Source organism: Carex rostrata, chromosome 1 (genome assembly GCF_964058835.1).
Source record: "Carex rostrata chromosome 1, lpCarRost1.2, whole genome shotgun sequence".
Lineage (NCBI taxonomy): Eukaryota > Viridiplantae > Streptophyta > Magnoliopsida > Poales > Cyperaceae > Carex > Carex rostrata.
Genome location: NC_135918.1, coordinates 2,438,387 through 2,448,229, shown reverse-complemented (window position 1 = coordinate 2,448,229; position 9,843 = coordinate 2,438,387).

The window sequence follows — 9,843 nt, the reverse complement described above, 5'->3', positions numbered from 1 at the left end:
TTCAGTTCCAGAACATATACCTGACCGTGTATCGTGTAGAATGATACATAAATATTAAAAAAAGAGTGATGCTGTCATGGATCGGAATTTTTTTTCAGATTTTTGTCCGAATTAATCACAGCCGTTAATTTCAAAAGGGTAAAATTGGAATAGCATCATATAATAATATCTTTCCGTTAACTTTTCTGTTAGATCTCCGTCTCTTCGCTCCCGTCTCTTCCTCACGCAGATCACCCCTCCTTTGGCGAATTCGCATCTCTGCGATACCTCCCTCCCATCGTCTCTTCCTCTCATGGATCGCCCTGACAAATTCGCATCCTCTGAGATCTCTCCCTCCCTCCCGTCGGTCGGCCCCTCCTTTGCTCTATATCTTCCTCTCCCGTCGGTCTGAGATATCTCTCCAGTCGCTTTGTAAGTTATCCTCCCAAGTTATATTCCTTATTTATTGATTTGTCAGTATAAATTACTTATTTAATTCCATATTTTTGCTGCTTTTAATTTCTGTTTTGTCAAGAAATTGGTATAACAATAATAGTTTCTTGTAAGTTGTTAAAAACAACATATTCTGATGCACTCAAGGTGATCGAAGAAATGACGAATTCATAATCTAATATGAAACAAAATTCTGATTGCCATCAAGTCGTGTCAGGTTCAACTTGTAGTAGATATCAAATAATTTGCAATAAAAATGTGTTATGGTCACAACATCACGCTGATGCGCTTTAGAAATCATGTCATGTAGAAAATCCATTGCCTTCGCTATTTCAAAAATCTGTTGCCTTCTCAATTTCACCTTTCTTGCACAGCCCATATATAAGTTCCAATCATGTAGAAAATTTCACAATTTCATCATTCTTGCATAATCAGAGTGTTATAAGTCATGTAGAAAATCTGTTACCTTCTCAATTTCACCTTTTTTCGCACAATTTTTCTATTTGGCAATGCATACATTTCTTTTTGTATATCTTTTTTGTTTTCTAATAAGTTTGCATTTTTTATAGTTAATTTGCATTTCTTTTTGTATATCTGTTGCCTCCGTCTCTTTTTGTATATACTGTACTTTGTTCTTTCACCCATAACCTAGCAAATATCTTTTTTTTGCATATATGCCCTCCAATTTGTAGCAACTATACTAATTTCTGCCAGTATTTGTATATACCATTAGGTATGTGTTAGAATTTGCAGGATTTTCTTCTGTACCATGCAAAAGTTGGAACCAAGGTTTAACAGTCTTTATCAGACCTTCCCAGTACCTGACCTGATTTAAGCATGATAAGTAGAGCCTGTATAGTATCAATGATGCTCAACAATATATCAATTCAATCAGCTCAATTGATAATTTATAATTATTAATCAATTCTGCAAATATTTAATATTTTAAAGGTAGGAGAGGGGAAAAGGAATAATATATCTTCATTGTACCACTGGAGGTTAACTATGGACCCTGTGTGTAAGTTTGGGTAAGGAGTGGAATCTTTTGTACTACATTTATGAAGATAATTAAATAATGTTCTTTTCTTTTACTTATTTGGTTCAAGAATTTATACTTGGTGATAAGCCAGTGAAAAGAGCCAGGAGAACAAGTGAAGAATTAACTTTTGCAGGGGCATTGAGGAGGAAGAGATTTGAAGGAGAGGTCAAAGCAGGTCCTGCTCGGGATCGACGTTTGTGGTTCTTTTACTTCTTGGGTCTCGGAAACGAAATTACACTGGTAGCTAGCGCCAAGTCGCCGACGCAAAAGGCATGGTAAGTTATAGAATTTTTTGTAGATTGAAACTTTATCAAATACCTAGACAAGTTCTAAGGATATTGCAACCAATTGAGCCGTATTTACAAGCTGCTGCTGTGGAATGTTGCAATTAACTAGGTCCAGTAAGAATTGAGAACACTGAAAGCAAGTCACGTGTACTTTCATATTATATCAAAATTCAGAAGCTGTGCCTACATATTTTCATGTCTCTTTTACCACCAAATCAGCACTGAAGTTTGTAGAATGAATGCCAGGGTAAATTAAGCCATTTCAGCCATACTTGTTGCAGAACCCTAAATAATCAAACTTGGTATTTATCTATTTTGGTATTTGTTGCCGATTATAAAAGTATATAATGTGCATATTGTAGGCATAAGATTTAATTTGGGGACTTAAAATATATAAAAAGCTACTATTGCTTCTACTTGACCCAAATACAACCGGGCATGATGACACCAAAAGAATAAGACAAAAAATAATGTACTGACAACTGTTGTACCAGTACATTTATTTACACAATAGTTTATAGAAGTCTGTTTATACCCTAGCTTATTTATGGAGGAATTGACATTTAGTAATGACCATACATCCATGGATCCACGAGGTATAGACAAATACTCTTTCTAATGATGGTTTCATTTCACAAATTTTGTAGGCTAACAAAGTTAACGTGGAATCATTGATCGAGTATGAAAAATTTGTAAGTATGACTTTCTCAAGCCAAGAAGAAGCTTACGATTTTTACAATGATTACGCAAAAAAGAGGGTTCAGCATAAGGAAGAGCATAATTAGAAAAGATCCAACGAATGGCACCATTATATTCCGTCGGTTTTACTGCAGCAGATCTAGTTTTCGAGAGAGTAAGTATTTGGATAAGTCGGACCAGGAAAGACCTGCCTGGGCGCTCTCTCGTTGTGGCTGCCCCGTCGAGTTATGCATTAAACTTGATCCAAAAACCGGTAGGTGGTGGGTTAAAAATTACATAGATGATCACAACCACAATCTAGCAGCTAGCGATACTACTCCTTTCCTGGCATCCCATTGTTCTATTAATGAAGCGCAGAAGTTTGAGATAGGCGCTTTTGAAGACTCAGGTATTCGGAACTGCCAAATATTAGATTACACGGAATGGAGAAGTGGTGGTTATGAACATTGTGGTTATTAGATGAAGAATTTGTATAACTTTATCTCTGAGCGAGAGCGGTCTGAGATGCTTGCAAATGATGCGGAATCAGCATTAAAGTACTTCGAGGAGAGGAAGAAAGCAGATTCAGATTTTTTTTTCAAATATGATGCAAAAGACGGTCATTTAACAAGTCTCTTTTGGGCCGATGCTCAGTCAGTCCTCGATAATGAGAAAAATACACTGGAGGAGGTCCAAAAAGACTTTTGGGATACGGTACTTAGTCTAGAAGAGTATAAATGATTGTCATATTTTTTACAAATGTGATCGTTGTTTTGACGAATTTCTTTATACTTAAGTTATTTTATATTACTGTTAAATCCTGTATTGCACTGTAAATTTGCTTGGCTATTTTTACTGTTTTTACAAGTCAAGATTGTTTGAAAAGTTTGTTTGACTCCATTTATCTCTCTCTCTAAAAAAAATTGGCAGAAGTTGTCCTTCACACTATGTAACTGAAGTGTACTCAATTTATCCAGTTTTATGCATGCTCTAAACTGTCATTTACACTTTAAAGAGCAATTTCAAATATATTATGATAAAACCGAGTACAAGAAAATTAATATTACAATCCCAAATTCACACTCTTGAAGTGCCTCATATATCTTGTTTCCAGCTATTTGTGTGGTTACATGTCAATTTCTGGCTTTTTGGTGAAAGCCCGTAGGCATTTGATTTAACAAAAGGAAATTGCGCACCACTGCTTGTACAAGTCCACGACTGTTTGAAAATTTTGTTTCTCCATTCATCTCTCTCTACTCTTTATTGAAAAATTGGCAAGAGCTGTCCTTTACACTATGTAACAATACAACCAATAGAGATGAAGTGTACTCAGTTTGCTCAGTTTTATGCATGCTCTGAATTGTCCTTTACACTCTAAAGAGCAATTTCAAATATATTAAGATAAAAACTGCGTACAAGCAAATTAATATTACAACACCAACTACTATCTTATACAGGTAAAGTCACGCCTATCAAACCAACACTGAGCTTTTCCAGTACCAGTCTAGTACCAAAACAAACCCATTAATAAACCCGTTAAGCATTAATCTGGGACTTGGGCTTTAAAAATATTTTGGCTAACTTCCCTAGTAGATCCTCAACTGCCATTCTTAATCTCTCAAGGTTTAGATCAAGCTATAAAACAAAAACAAAATAGTCAATGGATATAGAAAATAAGCCAACCATAAATGGCGAGAAGTAATTGGATATTGCTTATATATGGTCATCTATTGCAACCTAATATATATCCAGTTCTGGAAATCTTGTTCTGGGATGTACATGGGAATGTTATATACATGCATTTGCAATGGCTTGGCTTAATTCAACCTAGAATCAGAATTTTTTTGCTGATTTGGTATTGAGGGTTGTTTTAGGCATATGCTGTACCGATATAGGTCTCATTTGGTTTTGTTTGTGTTGAACACTGGTACAGGTATGCTGATATGTTGTTATGATGGCCTATGAGTTATCCATGGAGCCTACATGGTCTGGTCATGCATGGATCAAGAAATTGAGACTTGAGATCATAAAATACACCTATCAACTTTATCAAGTAGTGTAAATTATTTTGACATAATGCAATTATGTATGCCCAAATTTCATCTTTCAAAAAAAGCCAACAACATAATGCAATTTGTGTCTAAATTTACTGTTTTTTCAACAAATGGTAACAACATAATGCAATTTTGGTTCACTATACACACCTCCAAGAAACTGATCTTCTCAATCAGAGGCTTGTGTACATCTACCAACAAATCAAACAAACGAGAGACTGCCAACAATTCCCAAATTATACCTTTTGAGTGAATCGAACTCCCCAGTGCCAGGTACCAAAACCTACAATTAGCTACACAACAATGCAATGCAAATACACATTCCTTCAAGTCATTTGCCTTGTACCAAGTACTTTCCTCTTAACTTATTATTCTGAAATAATTTCACAAAGAAACATAACTTAGTTATCACTATTTTTAGAAGAACCCTTCTGATCCAAAGTTGCCTCCTACAAGACTTGAAGGGATGTATAAAATGTAAAGAATGGGATCCCTCACTGCTTTGAGTCTGACAACTGTCCAGCTTTTCTATCAAACCCCTTCCCTCCTAAAAGAAAGATATTAAAACAAAATTGCTTGTCCCCGAAGACAACAAAATCATTCCCTCATACAATCTCCACTTATCTATGCCCATTTTTGCCCTTCTAACACTAACATCATCACAAGTCCCTCGATATTATCCAACAAGCCAACTTCTCACAATCACTCCACAAAACAAGGAATAACAATGTTGGCTTATGTAATCACATCATAATTTTCAACTTTCTTTCACAGGAATAATTACAAAAAGATATAGACCTTTATTTCTTTGCAATAACTTCACACCACAAATATGTTGCAATGTTAGCCTTCACCAAGTTCAAATCCAAATAAACTTAACTGGTGTACTCATGTTTAAGTTCACTACAACTCTAGAAAAAGATACATAGATTGGAATTTTAAATTGCATTTTCTCAATTCTCAGTTGCATACTCAATACACCATGTCCAGTGATCCTTCACAGTTATTTCTTTAAATTGAAGGCAACTATTTGTTCAGCTAGCTTGTAATTCGACATTTTTTTTAAAAACACTGACACAAATTGCATGGATTAAGACCACATTTAAAACCTAAAACGACTGAGATTTGTAAAATTCTTCCTAGGTGCCACAAATTGAAGGCTTCAAACCGTTTGATTTGGGTGTGTAAAGAGCCCCAATTTCAGACATTTTTGCCACGACCCAGTTTCTCAAAAAAATCAGCCTCAAATAAAATAGATATCTTAAAATTAAGCACGAATTGGTAAAAACAAACTACCTCAGCAGCAAGATACTCGAGAACAAGAGCGAGATAGACAGGCAGCATCGACGCGCTCAGTGTATTTCCTGATCTTCAGAAATCGTGCAATCCAATCTACGGGTAATTGCAGCCTCGCCTTCCTGCTCGCCTTTTTGACCTCGGTCTCGCCGATCGCCTTTGCCCTTCGATGATCGGGTTTGCGCGTTTACGACATCGAGTTTCTTCTCGCTTAAAGAGTTTTTGAGAGGAGGAAATATTGAGGATTCAAACGGAGCTTTTGAGTCCAATAAGATTCAGCACCGTCCCATATGTATTAAGATATGTGCGCACGAAAATTGAGCATTCAAACGAGGATATTGAAGTACAGCGCACGCATCTTAATTTAGATCGAATGGTCAGGAAATCATCGAACCAAAGGACCATCCGGACCTCTCTGAGTTCAGAGAAAAAAAGAAGAAAAAAAAAAGGAGAAGAGACGGTTTAACAGAGGAGTGCGTATCCTCAGGGATGAGAAAACAAAATTGGTATAGAAAAGTGGGTCCCTCTAGTCTGTGACACCGTGTTATTAAATTAGAGGTGTCCATTAGTAATTAGAACAACACATCATTTATCAAACGGTTGAGATTTGAAGTGTGTATGGCCCTTCGATCTTTCAATATTCCGTCGGCTTGATGGATGGGTAAATAATAATAAAATTTCATCAAACTTCGCTGCAGGAAAATAAATTCAGCGCTCTTTAATTTCAACGGTCCCGATCGACCAACAGATGACATGTTTACATGCGCCTTCATTAACTCACAAAGCAAGAGTTTATGTTCTATGTTTCATAAACTCTTGCTTTGTGAGTTAATGAAGGCGCACGTAAACACGTCATATGTTGGTCGATCGGGACCGTTGAAATTAAAGAGCGCTGAATTTATTTTCCTACAGCGAAGTTTGATGAAATTTTATTATTATTTACCCATCCATCAAGCCGACGGAATATTGAAAGATCGAAGGGCCATACACACTTCACATTGGATCGAAACTCAGACACAATCAAACTTCATAATTTTTATGTTGGTTATGTTCATTGTTTTCCCTTGATCATTTCAAAACAAATTTGGAATCATTTCACTGCATATCAACTGTCTATTGTTCATGTGAAAATGAACGGTTCACAAATATTTATTCAATTTGAAGAGGCAAATAATGACGAAAGTTTATAAAATTGATAATTATAAGCAAAATTTGGTCATAAAAGATGTAAATATTTTTTAAATATTTTTTTGAATTTTTTTACATCATTTTCTGTACATACAACAAATAAATACTAAATATCAAGCCCCAAACCATCCGATAGGGAATGAATGGTCCTGATGTGTTTATTTAAAGTGTCTTTATTAGCAGAGCTGTTTTATTTGATGCAGTGCGCGACCTATTTAATTTATACAGCGTCCAATATATTTAACACACTGCTTAAAGCTAAAAATGCTCTGTTAAAATTTGTACTTGTCAAATTATTTGTTCTCCCATTGCATCCAGAGAAGATGACGCATACTCATCCAGAGATAATTTTTTCATAACCGCCTAATTTGGCGGGATAATGAACAAATAACTGCCGAATTCTTTAAAGGATGACCGACTGTCCTTTCTACTGGCAATAGTTGGTCGCGAGGCTCCCACAGTCATGATGAACAATAGGTATACAAAACAAAGAATCTCTAATACCATAAAAGTCATTTGAATTAGCTACAATCATAGAAATATGACGTGACAAGTGATTTGAACTTGTATTAGTCTAAAAATTCAAATTTTCAAATTGAAATAAAAAGTACACCTAGCAATTGTTCATATTTGCACAAACTCCTATAACTTTTGGTATTTACAAGCACACACTTACGTTATTATATATCTCTAGATTACGTATAACCAATTAGATTAATATAAGTAAGATTAGAAGGGTAGTCTGACATAAATGATACTGAACTTGACATGTACAGTTGAATAATGGTTTCAACCGAATGGTCCCCAAACCAAGCAGAATTAGACCTTAATTAACCCTCAGTAATACAACTATGCTTCCATTCAGCACAATTCCTAAACAAACCCTAAATTATGTAATTTTCTCTCAGTCATGCTTCAAATTTAACCCAATTTACTGCCAATTTACCCTGTAATGTGCAACTAAGCACCAAAGAAGACAAGGAAAAACACACACAACAACAAAAAAAATAATAAAAAAATAAAACAGAAGATAAATAAGAGTTCAATCGACCTATACCATCCTGTTCACTAAGACAAGTAAAGCGGGCCAGAATATAATTTTTCGTTCATTCAAGTCACCCAAAATAAGTGCCAGCCATTTAATATTTGACACTTTGGGTATTTATTTTTAGACTTCCTCAAGTCATATCATCTTAATTTAAAAAATATATATATATATACAAAACTCAACACTCACTTAGCATTATTTGATTTAGAATAAACTGGTATCACCCAGAAACATACCAGTAATAACTGAACAAACTAGGCTTAATTACTAGTCATCCTAGCACAGGGAAACAACCACACTCATGGTTGCATGCTCTTAACGAGACACAGCTTTTCAGAGGCATCTTTGAAGGCCCTTTACCATATATCAACTGAGAGGTTGGCCTGTTGCTAGTCCCCAACAATCGTTACCTTTCCATATATTCTTTCGTTAGAAGACACCTTCCTTCCTTCGGTGCCTTTTTGTTGATTGCATGTGCAGTGTGAATGTCTAATCCACAAAAAATTACACATGTTAACTTTTGCTGTCAGTATACTGTTTTGCATGTGTTATTCCAAGTTTTGTATTGTTATAACATTTCCACACTGCATTCTTTTGTATGAAATGTATTGTTGCATTACAACATTAGCAAGTGATTACAAGTGGTTAAATTAATAAGTGTATTGTCAGCACTATAGAACTGCTGATACTAGACCTAACTGGTATAGTTTATTTAACTACAAAAGATTAAGCCCTTTAACCATTCATTGTGCCATAAAACTTGATTTCTGCAAATCAAAATATACATAATTTGAGATCCAGTTTAGCACAATGACATTTCCATTTTTCAAAATCGAAATTTAGCCTTGATTAGACAAAATTTGTTCCAATTTCGTGCTATTTGACAAGTAACCAACTACCCCTAGATGCAACCTCATTGGGCAATTACATAGCTAATAACTTGAGCTATTTGGACAAAAGATTAGTATAACCTAGTACGAGTCCCATATTTATCAGACCACATAATTTCATTCTGTCAAAGGACCTGAAAATGAAGCAGCTAATTAAAACTCATCCCGTAGGTAGGTCCTTTGCCAAAAATCAAGTACAATTTCTCGAAACCATCGGCCCACATACCTTCCACCAAATAGACTTCAATGTTCGAGAGAAGATCTTGGATTCAGTCTTGCCGAGAGCTGACAGAATTGTGGTGGGGCCCGCATCAATGCTCCAGCTCCTCATTGAAAAGCAGCTCCCCTCTCTTCATGTAATGGATTCCCAAAGTGCTGATGTTTTCTTCTTCAATGTGCAATTATGTCCGACTGTTTCATTGTTTGGCCTATGATTACCCTTAGAACTGCCGTGTTTGATAGCCAGTAAACCAACCTTACCAAAAAAAAGATAAAAGTGAATTGTTAGCACCAACAAGTATTACAATGTCAGATTTAATTTTATTTCTCGGCTTTTCTGTGTACTAAAAATTGTACAATTGAGGATTCATTGAGTGATTGAGGCCAACTTGATTTAAATTCAATCTTATTGCAAAAGAAAAGGATTAAGGCAGGATAATTGGGCAAGGTTCTATTCATTTCAAAAGTTGAGGGTTAATTGTTGATCAACTACGAAAATATCTGATACAAGAATATATATACACCTTGGTGCATCATTTGACCTCACGACTAAGACCAGAGTTGAAGAAATACTCCTGGCAGCCTTTGCTCGCCTTTCCTTTGACCAATTTTTTAATGCATGTATGTAAACCCGCACTAGTACAATATAATACAACGGAGATTTCGCTTCTTCTGAAGGCCCTTGACGGAGCAGCGAGGCGCTGGTGGAGCT